The following is a 12,392-nucleotide window of genomic DNA, read 5'->3' as shown; positions in this document are numbered from 1 at the left end:
CTTTAGTGCTCGGTTGTCTCCACCAAGTCTGTCCCCAAACTAGTATTAAGTATTAAACTTTCAAATAGCTCTTTGTTGACTGTTGCTGGGTGTTATGGTCCTCCATCAGCACCGGCCTGTACCCTAGTATTACCTGCTCTAAGCTCTCTCCTGGCCCCTTACACTAAGTCTGAATTTGTCCTGCTACAGTGCCTTGCAAAAATATTCACCCCCTTGGCGTTGTTCATATTTTGTTGCATTACAACCTGTAACTTAAATGGATTTTTATTTGGATTTCATGTAATGGAAATACACAAAATAGTCCAAATTGGTGAAGTGAAATGAAAAAAATGACTTGTTTAAAAAAATTCTAAAAAATAAAAACCGGAAAGTGGTGCTTGCGTATGTACAGTCGTGGCCAAAAGTTTTGAAAATGACACAAATATGAATTTCCACAAAGTTTGCTGCTTCAGTGTCTTTAGATATTTTTATCAGATGTTACTATAGAATACTGAAGTATAATGAAATGCATTTCATAAGTGTCAAAGGCTTTTATTGAAGTTGATGTAAAGAGTCAATATTTGCAGTGTTGACCCTTCTTTTTACAGACCTCTGCAATCTGCCCTGGCATGCTGTCAATTAACTTCTGGGCCACATCCTGACTAATGGCAATCCATTCTTGCATAATCAATGCTTGGAGTTTGTCAGAATTTGTGGGTTTTTGTTTGTCCACCCGCCTCTTGTGGATTGACCTTTCTCAATGGCATTAAGGTCTGGGGAATTTCCTGGCCATGGACCCAAAATATTGATGTTTTGTTCCCCGAGCCACTTTTTCCTTATGGCAAGGTCCTCCACCTGTCACGTTCTGACCTTTATTTCCTTTGTTTTGTCTTTATGTAGTATGGTCAGGGCGTGAGTTGGGGTGGGCAGTCTATGTTTGTTTTTCTATGTTGGTTTTTGTGTTCAGCCTAGTATGGTTCTCAATCAGAGGCAGGTGTCGTTAGTTGTCTCTGATTGAGAATCATACTTAGGTAGCCTGGGTTTCACTGTACTGTTTAGGTTTTCGTTTTCATCAAATTGTTTATTGTTTTGTATTTCAGTGGTCAGTTAGTTTTTAATAAATCGTCATAAACACTTACCATGCTGCATCTTGGTCCGATCCTTACTCCTCTTCAGACGAAGAGGAAATCTGCCGTTACACCATCATGCTGGAAAAGGCATTGTTCGTCACCAAATTGTTTCTGGATGGTTGGGAGAAGATGCTTTCGGAGGATGTGTTGGTACCATTCTTAATTCATGGCTGTGTTCAACCCCACACATGAATGGTCTCAGGATGCTTTACAGTTGGCATGACACAGGACTGATTGTAGCGCTCACCTTGTCTTCCCTTTCCGCTTTTTTTTTCGGATGCCCCAAACAATCGGAAAGGAGGTATATCAGAGAAAATGACTTTACCCCAGTCCTCAGCAGTCTAATCCCTTTACTTTTTGCAGAATATCAGTCTGTCCCTGATGTTTTTCCTGGAGAGAAGTGGCTTCTTTGCTGCCCTTCTTGACACCAGGTCATCCTCCACAAGTCTTTGACTCACTGTGTGTGCAGATGCACTCACACCTGCCTGCAACCATTCCTGAGCAAGCTCTGTGCTGGTGGTGCCCCGATCCCGCAGCTGAATCAACTTTAGGAGACGGCGATGCAATAAATATAGCATAAATAGGAAAGTATACCAGTTTCATTTGAGGACCAGGATGTTGACAACTGTGCCATACTGTCACGCCCTGGTCTTAGTATTTTGTGTGTTCTTTATTATTTTGGTCAGGCCAGGGTGTGACATGGGTTTATTATGTGATGTGTTTAGTCTTGTTTTTTTTGTAGGTATTGGGATTGTGGTATAGTGGGGTTATCTAGAAGAGTCTATGGTTGCCTGAAGTGGTTCTCAATCAGAGGCAGGTGTTTATCGTCGTCTCTGATTGGGAACCATATTTAGGCAGCCATATTCTTTGAGTGTTTCGTGGGTGATTGTTCATGTCTCTGTGTTAGTTTGCACCAGATTAGGCTGGTTAGGTTTTCGCGTTACGTTTCTTGTTTTGTTCGTGTTCTTTCTTTATTAAACATGTATCAAAATTACCACGCTGCATTTTGGTCCGATCCTTGCTATACCTCCTCGTTAGAGGAGGAGATAGAAGAAAACCGTAACACATACAGATTGCAAAATAGTTGGGAAGAGATTGTTGATGTACCGATTCCATGTTACAGGGTGTCTGAGTTGATATATAAAACAACACAAAATTCAAGACTTTGTGCTTTTCAGCTAAAATTATTATATAGAATTCTTGCCACCAACAAAAAGTTGAATATTTGGGACATAAAATCATCGAAGCTCTGCAGAATTTGTTGTGAGGATGCAGAATCAATAGACAATTTATTTTGGTATTGCCCTCATGTAGCCTGTTTCTGGCCTCAGGTTCAGGAATGGCTGAAAATGCATAGCATTGATCTAAAATTGACCCTAGAAATAGTACTGTTAGGAGATCTGGAGAGACCGAGTCAGTCAATTACTAATCTACTAATACTCTTAGTGAAAATATTTATCTTCAACACGCAATCTAAATCAAATCAAATTTTATTTGTCACATACACATGGTTAGCAGATGTTAATGCGAGTGTAGCAAAATGCTTGTGCTTCTAGTTCCGACAATGCAGTAATAACCAACAAGTAATCTAACTAACAATTCCAAAACTACTGTCTTATACACAGTGTAAGGGGATAAAGAATATGTACATAAGGATATATGAATGAGTGATGGTACAGAGCAGCATAGGCAAGATACAGTAGATGGTATCGAGTACAGTATATACATATGAGATGAGTATGTAAACAAAGTGGCATAGTTAAAGTGGCTAGTGATACATGTATTACATAAGGATGCAGTCGATGATATAGAGTACAGTATATACGTATGCATATGAGATGAATAATGTAGGGTAAGTAACATTATATAAGGTAGCATTGTTTAAAGTGGCTAGTGATATATTTACATCATTTCTCATCAATTCCCATTATTAAAGTGGCTGGAGTTGAGTCAGTGTCAGTGTCAGTGTGTTGGCAGCAGCCACTCAATGTTAGTGGTGGCTGTTTAACAGTCTGATGGCCTTGAGATAGAAGCTGTTTTTCAGTCTCTCGGTCCCAGCTTTGATGCACCTGTACTGACCTCGCCTTCTGGATGATAGCGGGGTGAACAGGCAGTGGCTCGGGTGGTTGATGCCCTTGATGATCTTTATGGCCTTCCTGTAACATCGTGTGGTGTAGGTGTCCTGGAGGGCAGGTAGTTTGCCCCGGTGATGCGTTGTGCAGACCTCACTACCCTCTGGAGAGCCTTACGGTTGTGGGCGGAGCAGTTGCCGTACCAGGCGGTGATACAGCCCGCCAGGATGCTCTCGATTGTGCATCTGTAGAAGTTTGTGAGTGCTTTTGGTGACAAGCCGAATTTCTTCAGCCTCCTGAGGTTGAAGAGGCGCTGCTGCGCCTTCTTCACGATGCTGTCTGTGTGAGTGGACCAATTCAGTTTGTCTGTGATGTGTATGCCGAGGAACTTAAAACTTGCTACCCTCTCTACTACTGTTCCATCGATGTGGATAGGGGGTGTTCCCTCTGCTGTTTCCTGAAGTCCACAATCATCTCCTTAGTTTTGTTGACGTTGAGTGTGAGGTTATTTTCCTGACACCACACTCCGAGGGCCCCACCTCCTCCCTGTAGGCCGTCTCGTCGTTGTTGGTAATCAAGCCTACCACTGTTGTGTCGTCCGCAAACTTGATGATTGAGTTGGAGGCGTGCGTGGCCACGCAGTCGTGGGTGAACAGGGAGTACAGGAGAGGGCTCAGAACGCACCCTTTTGGGGCCCCAGTGTTGAGGATCAGCGGGGTGGAGATGTTGTTGCCTACCCTCACCACCTGGGGGCGGCCCATCAGGAAGTCTAGTACCCAGTTGCACAGGGCGGGGTCGAGACCCAGGGTCTCGAGCTTGATGACGAGCTTGGAGGGTACTATGGTGTTGAATGCCGAGCTGTAGTCGATGAACAGCATTCTCACATAGGTATTCCTCTTGTCCAGATGGGTTAGGGCAGTGTGCAGTGTGGTTGAGATTACATCGTCTGTGGACCTATTTGGGCGGTAAGCAAATTGGAGTGGGTCTAGGGTGTCAGGTAGGGTGGAGGTGATATGGTCCTTGACTAGTCTCTCAAAGCACTTCAATCTGTAGATTCTATTCGATTAGATAGATTGAAATTGTACGTTAAACATCATAGCATAGTTGAAAGATATGTGTTGCTTAGAAACACGAAGTGGGTGGCCAGCAGAGATAGATGGGCTGAGGGAAGCTGAGGGTTGGGATTTGGAATTGGAGACAAGTGGAAGTGGAGTTGCTGTGTGAGAGAGAGAATGATGGGATGGGCTGATTGAAGCTGAGGGTTGGGATTTGGAATTGGAGACAAGTGGGAGTGGAGTTGCTGTGTGAGAGAGAGAATGATGGGATGGGCTGAGGGAAGCTGAGGGTTGGGATGTGGAATTGGAGACAAGTGGAAGTGGAGTTGCTGTGTGAGAGAGAGAATGATGGGATGGGCTGAGGTTTGGGATTTGGAATTGGAGACAAGTGGGAGTGGAGTTGCTGTGTGAGAGAGAGAATGATGGGATGGGCTGAGGGAAGCTGAGGGTTGGGATTTGGAATTGGAGACAAGTGGGAGTGGAGTTGCTGTGTGAGAGAGAGAATGATGGGATGGGGGCTGATTTGGAAGCTGAGGGTTGGGATGTGGAAGGGAGAGGGTGGGATGTGGAGTTGCTGTGTGAGAGAGAGAATGATGGGATGGGCTGAGGAAGCTGAGGGTTGGGATTTGGAATTGGAGACAAGTGGGAGTGGAGTTGCTGTGTGAGAGAGAGAATGATGGGATGGGCTGAGGGAAGCTGAGGGTTGGGATTTGGAATTGGAGACAAGTGGGAGTGGAGTTGCTGTGTGAGAGAGAGAATGATGGGATGGGCTGAGGGAAGCTGAGGGTTGGGATGTGGAATTGGAGACAAGTGGAAGTGGAGTTGCTGTGTGAGAGAGAGAATGATGGGATGGGCTGAGGGAAGCTGAGGGTTGGGATTTGGAATTGGAGACAAGTGGGAGTGGAGTTGCTGTGTGAGAGAGAGAATGATGGGATGGGCTGAGGGAAGCTGAGGGTTGGGATGTGGAATTGGAGACAAGGAAGTGGAGTTGCTGTGTGAGAGAGAGAATGATGGGATGGGCTGAGGGAAGCTGAGGGTTGGGATGTGGAATTGGAGACAAGTGGGAGTGGAGTTGCTGTGTGAGAGAGAGAATGATGGGATGGGCTGAGGGAAGCTGAGGGTTGGGATGTGGAATTGGAGACAAGTGGAAGTGGAGTTGCTGTGTGAGAGAGAGAATGATGGGATGGGCTGAGGGAAGCTGAGGGTTGGGATTTGGAATTGGAGACAAGTGGAAGTGGAGTTGCTGTGTGAGAGAGAGAATGATGGGATGGGCTGAGGGAAGCTGAGGGTTGGGATGTGGAATTGGAGACAAGTGGAAGTGGAGTTGCTGTGTGAGAGAGAGAATGATGGGATGGGCTGAGGGAAGCTGAGGGTTGGGATGTGGAATTGGAGACAAGTGGAAGTGGAGTTGCTGTGTGAGAGAGAGAATGATGGGATGGGCTGAGGGAAGCTGAGGGTTGGGATGTGGAATTGGAGACAAGTGGAAGTGGAGTTGCTGTGTGAGAGAGAGAATGATGGTCAAAAGATAAAGAGGAAAAAAGTCCAAATAAAACATAATAAAATGACATTTGAATGACACTAAGTGGCAGTGTTTTTACAACTAATGCCGGTTTGCCTGAGGCTGATGCCGTGCAGGTGTTTGTACACATGCATATACACACACTCTCATTCAAATAAACACATACAAGAACACACACATCCATGTAACAGTGCCAGACATGCACACAAACATATAAAGTAGGCTTTGCTGTTATGATTTCAGTTGTCCTTGATGTCATTTGTTTTAAATGTATTTAAATTATTATTATTATTTTTGCATTGTTGTTTACTGTTTTCTTCTGTCTTTTCCCTTTTTCTCTTTAGTTCATTCTCTTGGTTGTTGGTGCATTGGGGGGTTCTTGGGGGTGGGGAATGGAATTAATTGTATTTTATATATTTTTTCTTCCGGGGGGACTGTGGGAGGGGTCTCGAATGGTTGAGGGACAGCTATTGGGGAACTGTGGGGGGATCTTGGAGGGTTCGGGTTTCACAAGATTGTGATCATGAAAAAGGAAACTAAGACAACTAAGACATATATTTTCTATCACTATCATGCACAAGCACCCTCACACATAAGAGTGGCTCTGTTGCGGAACGACTGATACATGTTTGATAGTGTCTTGATGCTGTGTTGTTTGTCCTTCATGTTCTAATACTTTAGTGTTACCCCTTCCTTGTGTCTTTTGTAATAATAAGTCATAATAAAAAATAATAAAAAACTTTAGGAGATGGTCCTGACGCTTGCTGGACTTTCTTGGGCGCCCTGAAGCCTTCTTCACAACAATTGAACCGCTCTCCTTGAAGTTCTTGATGATCCGATAAATGGTTGAAATACCCTTTTTGTGAAAAGCAATGATGACGGCACATGTTTCCTTGCAGGTAACCATGGTTGACAGAGGAAGAACAATGATTCGAAGCACCACCCTCCTTTTGAAGCTTCCAGTCTGTTATTCGAATTCAATCAGCATGACAGACTGATCTCCAGCCTTGTCCTCGTCAACACTCACACCTGTGTTAATGAGAGAATCACTGACATGATGTCAGCTGGTCCTTTTGTAGCAGGGCTGAAATGCAGTGGAAATTTTGGAGGGGATTCAGTTAATTTGCATGGCACAGAGGGACTTTGCAATTAATTGCAATTCATCTGATCACTCTTCATAACATTCTGGTGTATATGCAAATTGCCATCATAAAAACTGAGGCAGCAGACTTTGTGAAAATTAATATTTGTGTAATTCTCAAAACCTTTGTCCACAACTGTACAGCACTGCCTCTTGTGCCTTATTACATAAGAATGGCATGGTCCTCCCAAACATAGTCTCTCACAACTTTTTGCCACTGAGATTTGTCTATAGCAGCAGCTAAATTCAGGGAATCAATGTTGTTGAGAGCTGTAGCAACACTTTTGAAGTTGTCCATAGCAATATATTTCAAAGAAATATGCGGAACCTTATACCTTCTTGACCAGGGAAGCCCCCATTCTGTTATAGACGGAAGCCTGTGACATAGCAGACCAATCAGAACTCATCTCTCATCATGTCCAGCCCCTCCATATCTCAGCGTGTCATGGCTTGCCTGGAAGGATCCTGTCTTGCTCCCTATATACTGTAGCTCATTGCTTTCTCCGTGGCTAAAATAGGCTCATCATTTAAATGGTTTATTCATATTTATAGAGCACATGTGAGTTTGTAATTAAGGCAAATGAAAGATCACATATTCCAGAAGGCATTTCTTAAGAAAATATTATAGTAATCAAATGGCCCTCCTGTAAAGTAGGAACTTGCATCAAACGTCTAGGATCCTGTAACCAGTCACATATGTACTGTGTACGTACGTGGCGTATAAATGTGTGTTTGTCATGGCACAGGGCAGGGTAGACCTCAAGTGTTGACGATGAGCTGATCTCTGATATAAAGACTGAATACTGTACCCTGGGGATCAGACACTGTGTCACTGTGCACTGAGATGAACTTATCGTCACTCAGCGCCTTTCACTGCCAACAGACATAATGAACCCTGACAGGACAAGGAGATTACATAATGGTACCTGATTGTACAAGGAGATGAGTGGACAAAAGATGCCCCTGGACAGTTTGCGTGAAGAAAAGACAAGAGTCACACACACACACACACACACACACACACACACACACACACACACACACACACACACACACACACACACACACACACACACACACACACACACACACGGCTGATCAGAGTGTGCTGGGGGAGAATAAGAGCAAGAGACACGCATTATATGATGAGTAATAATAACAGGATGATTTGAATTGCATCTTCAGTGCATAACAGTCATAGACAGAGTTGATGAGTCTTTGCTGCAACTTGCATAAACGTCACATAGTCAATTAAAATCCGGGTCACTCAAATTAGTACGATATGGTACGTTTGGTATGGTTTCAGTAATTTGTGGATGTCCATCGTCTATTTTGTATGATATTTTATTGAATTACAATTTGTATGATGTGTTACGAATGACATTTCATATGATATGTTATGTGCTTCAGTCTATAGCTAGAGGACTCCTTGAGTGATAAGTAAAATGTTTTATCTCAATCTGTTGTTGTCTAATACTGTCTTTTTTTCTAGCTAGGGCCATCTACTTTAAGTACTGCATTTCTTCCCAGTGGCTAACTTGGTGTGTGAACTGCTGACTGCTCATAACTTGCAGATGATTGTTGACACATCAACCAGGATCAAGGGGCTGTGCAATTTTTGACTGTTGTTTTGGTAATCAGTGGCTGTATTGGAGGGGGAGTAGTTTCTCCTCTCCTAGGCAATCAGCAATTAGTACTGGGAGGTGTGCTCTTCACCTCTGCAAGGCAATTAGTGTTAGTACTTCAGTCTCCCCTGCTTTCTCAGCGGCAGCCATGTAAGCTGTAGTCTCGTCGCAAAACTAAGACCGTCGCCAAAACTACGACGGTTATGCTGAGTTATTCTGCCGAGTTTTTCGAGGAAGGAAAGAGAGGAAGGTTCCACAACACTCTCTCATTTGAGAGTCTTACCTAGTTATTTACAGAATCTCATTTTGCTCTTTTGTAGCTTTGGCAACTATGTACCTGTTTTCTATACCTGTTCGCTCCTCTCCATGTAGGTTTCACAAATGCTCCCCATCCCTTGTTTGCAGCCCTTGTTTGCAGCCCTTCTGACAATCATGTGGCCACATGCATCTCTGCTTGGCTGGCAGGTATCTCAGCTTGGATATTGGCCCACCACCTCAAGCTCAACCTCGTCAAGACGGAGCTGCTCTTCCTCCTGGGGAAGGCCTGCCCACTCCATGACCTCTCCATCACGGTTGACAACTCCACAGTGTCCCCCTCCCAGAGTGCAAAGAACCTTGGCGTGACCCTGGACAACACCCTGTAGTTCTCTGGAACATCAAAGGAGTGACTCGCTCCTGCAGGTTCATGCTCTACAACATCCGTATAGAAGGACCCTACCTCACACAGGAAGTCCTAATCCAGGCACTTGTCATCTCCCATCTGGAGTACTGCAACTCACTGTTGGCTGGGCTCCCCGCTTGTACCATCAAACCCCTGCAATTTATACAGAATGTTGCAGCCTGCCTGGTTTCAACCCTGCACACTTCACTGGTTTCCAGTCAATGCTCGCATCCACTACAAGACCATGGTACTTTACTATGGAGCAGCAAGAGGAACTGCCCCTCCCTACCTTCAGGCTATGCTCAAACCCTACACCCCATCCCGAGCACTCCATTCTGCCACCTCTGGTCTCTTGTCTCCCGCTCAGCCCAGTCTAAGCTCTTCTCTGTCCTTGCACCCCAATGGTGTTACCAGCTTCCCCCTGAAGCTAGGACAGCAGAGTCCCTGCCCATCTTCCAAAAACATCTGAAACCCTACCTCTTCAAAGAGTACCTTAAATAATCCCACAGAAAATGGATGGCCGCTGTTTATTTTATTTATTTTCACTATTATTTATTTTTTACATTTTTTTTATTTTACCTTTATTTATACAGGTTTTTTCTCATTGAGATAATATCTCTTTTCCAAGAGAGACCTGGTCCAATTCTCACGACTTCCACCGAAGGTGTTTCCTCTCTCTGTTCGGGCGGCGCTCGGCGGTCGTCGTTGACGGTCTACTAGCTGCCACAGATCCTTTTCCCTTTTCTTTTGGTTATGCCTGTTTTGTGTTTCACCTGGTTTCATTTTGGTTCATTAGGGGGGTATTTATCTCGACATTCCCTTTGGGTTTCTATGTGGGATTGTTTTCGTTTGACTGTCAGTTAGTTTTGGGTTGGATTTTCTTTAGTTCATTTTTAACAGGTGGTTTTTCCCTGGACTGTGTCTGAGTGGGGTTTTGTGGCTACTGTTGTAGTCCGGTGTCCTGTTATTTTGAGCTTGTTTAATAAAACGCCCTTTTCCTTCGGAACTTGTTTCTCCTGCGCCTGACTCCACACCCACATCTCATTGGGGAGATCTGACACCAATAGCAGCATGGGGAAAACGTTTCAGACAAAACAACTTATATACACTAACACAACATTAAACAAAACTATAAACACACATACAGTACAACAATTACATATTACATTAAAAACACAAGCTTCTTGACTAAAAACAGCTGGCCTAAAAGCAATTACACTCTTCTATGATATATACATCGATCAAGTGTTTAAACTCCACCAACGAAACTAGATCATCACATTTTAAAATGTTCAGGAGAGAATTCCAGGACCACGGTGCTAAGTAATTAAAACTATTTCTACCATGACCTGTTCTAATTTTTGGTACTGTTAGAAGCAAATCAGAATGGGACCGTAATTTATTTTTATTTACTGACCTGACTAAAAAAGAACAGAGATAAAATGGCATTTTACCCAATATGGCCTTATAAATCAGTGTATACCAGTGTTTAAGCCTACGCAAGGTCAATGACGACCAGCCAACAGCGCTGTAGAGATCACAATGATGTGTTAGACATTTCTGATTTGTAATGAACCTGATATAACATCACTAAAATCTAAAACCGACAGTAATGTACATCGTCCCAGCTCCTTCCTGGACTCAAAAGAAAAGAAAAGCAAGTCTTATGCCGGTAATAAAATCCTATTTTCAGCTTGAGCTTCCTTATCAAGTTCTCTACATGCACAGTGAAGCTCAGCTTATCATCAACCCACACACCCAAATATTTGTACACTTTAACTTGCTCTATAGTATGTCCAGCCAATGTAGCAATGACATGATTTGTAACATGTCTGGCTTTTGAAAATACCATGCATTTTGTTTTACCCAAATTTAGAATCAGCTTTAAATCATACAGATTCTGTTTGTATGATGTTAAATGCTCTTTGGGCATTTTCAAAAGCTAAAGATAAACTACTACCACTTGAATAAAGAACAGTATCATCTGCATAAAAATTAACATCCGCTGTTTCAATAAGATACCCAATGTTGTTGATATACAAAATGAACAACAGTGGGCCCAAAATAGAACCTTGCGGAACACCTGAGCACACCTCTATGGACTCTATGGATTTACAACCATCCACCATTACACATTGTGTATGATTTGATAGGTAATTTGTAAACCAATCTAGGGCATGACCAGTAATTCCACAACATTTTAACCTTTGCACTAACACAGCATGGTCCACGGTGTCAAAAGCCTTCGACAAATCAATAAAAGCAGACACACAATGTAACTTCTTATCAAGAGCACAGTGGATGTCATTTAAAACCTTCAATGTTGCTGAAACAGTGCTGTGGCCAGACCTAAAACCTGATTGCATTCCATTTAAGATGTTGTTTTCTTGGAAGTAGGTCTTTAGCTGCCTACTACCTAAGGACTCCAGTACCTTTGACAATACAGACAATTTTGATATGGGTCGATAGTTGTCAAGTCGCGAGGGATCTCCACCTTTCAGGAGAGGCAGTACAAAGGCAGATTTCCATAACTTGGGGATTTCCTTAACATCAAGCGTAAGGTTAAAAATACATGTACATCTTACAACCGACAAGAACTTTTGAATGTCAGATCGGCAGTTACTTACCCCAATTCCAACTCATCTGCCCTGGACTCTTCCTGTACTTCCGACCCAATTTTCGGGCTACCCAAGAGGAAACGTCGGCCTTACAGAGAAAAGAGGAGGGGAATCTGATGAGATTAAGGCGAAGGGAAAACTGGCCACCTCTTAACTCCATTCTACTGGCCAATGTACAGTCACTCAATAATAAGATGGATGACCTCCGATCACGGATTTGCTACCAACAGAACTCTCAAAACTGCAATTTTCTTTGCTTTTCTGAAACATGGCTCTCGGACAAGATAACCCCCCCCTCCCCCTTCCCCATGGCTATCCAACTTGATGGATTCTCCATTGACCGGGCGGATAGGACCATGTAGGAATAAGGTTGAATCATACCACACAGGCTCCGACGCCCACCGCATGTGGCAGGGGCTACAGTCCATTACGGATTACAAAGAAAGACCCAACCGTGATCTGCCCAACGATGCCTCTCTACCAGATGAACTCAATGCACTTTATGCACGCTTTGACAACAACAACATTGTGCTGGGTGTGAGGGCACTCACCGACCCAGACGATTGGGTGATCTCGCTCTAAGAGGCCGACG

Source organism: Oncorhynchus tshawytscha, linkage group LG16 (genome assembly GCF_018296145.1).
Source record: "Oncorhynchus tshawytscha isolate Ot180627B linkage group LG16, Otsh_v2.0, whole genome shotgun sequence".
Classification (NCBI taxonomy): domain Eukaryota; kingdom Metazoa; phylum Chordata; class Actinopteri; order Salmoniformes; family Salmonidae; genus Oncorhynchus; species Oncorhynchus tshawytscha.
The sequence above is the reverse complement of the archived record's forward strand: the minus strand, read 5'-3'. Positions refer to the sequence as shown.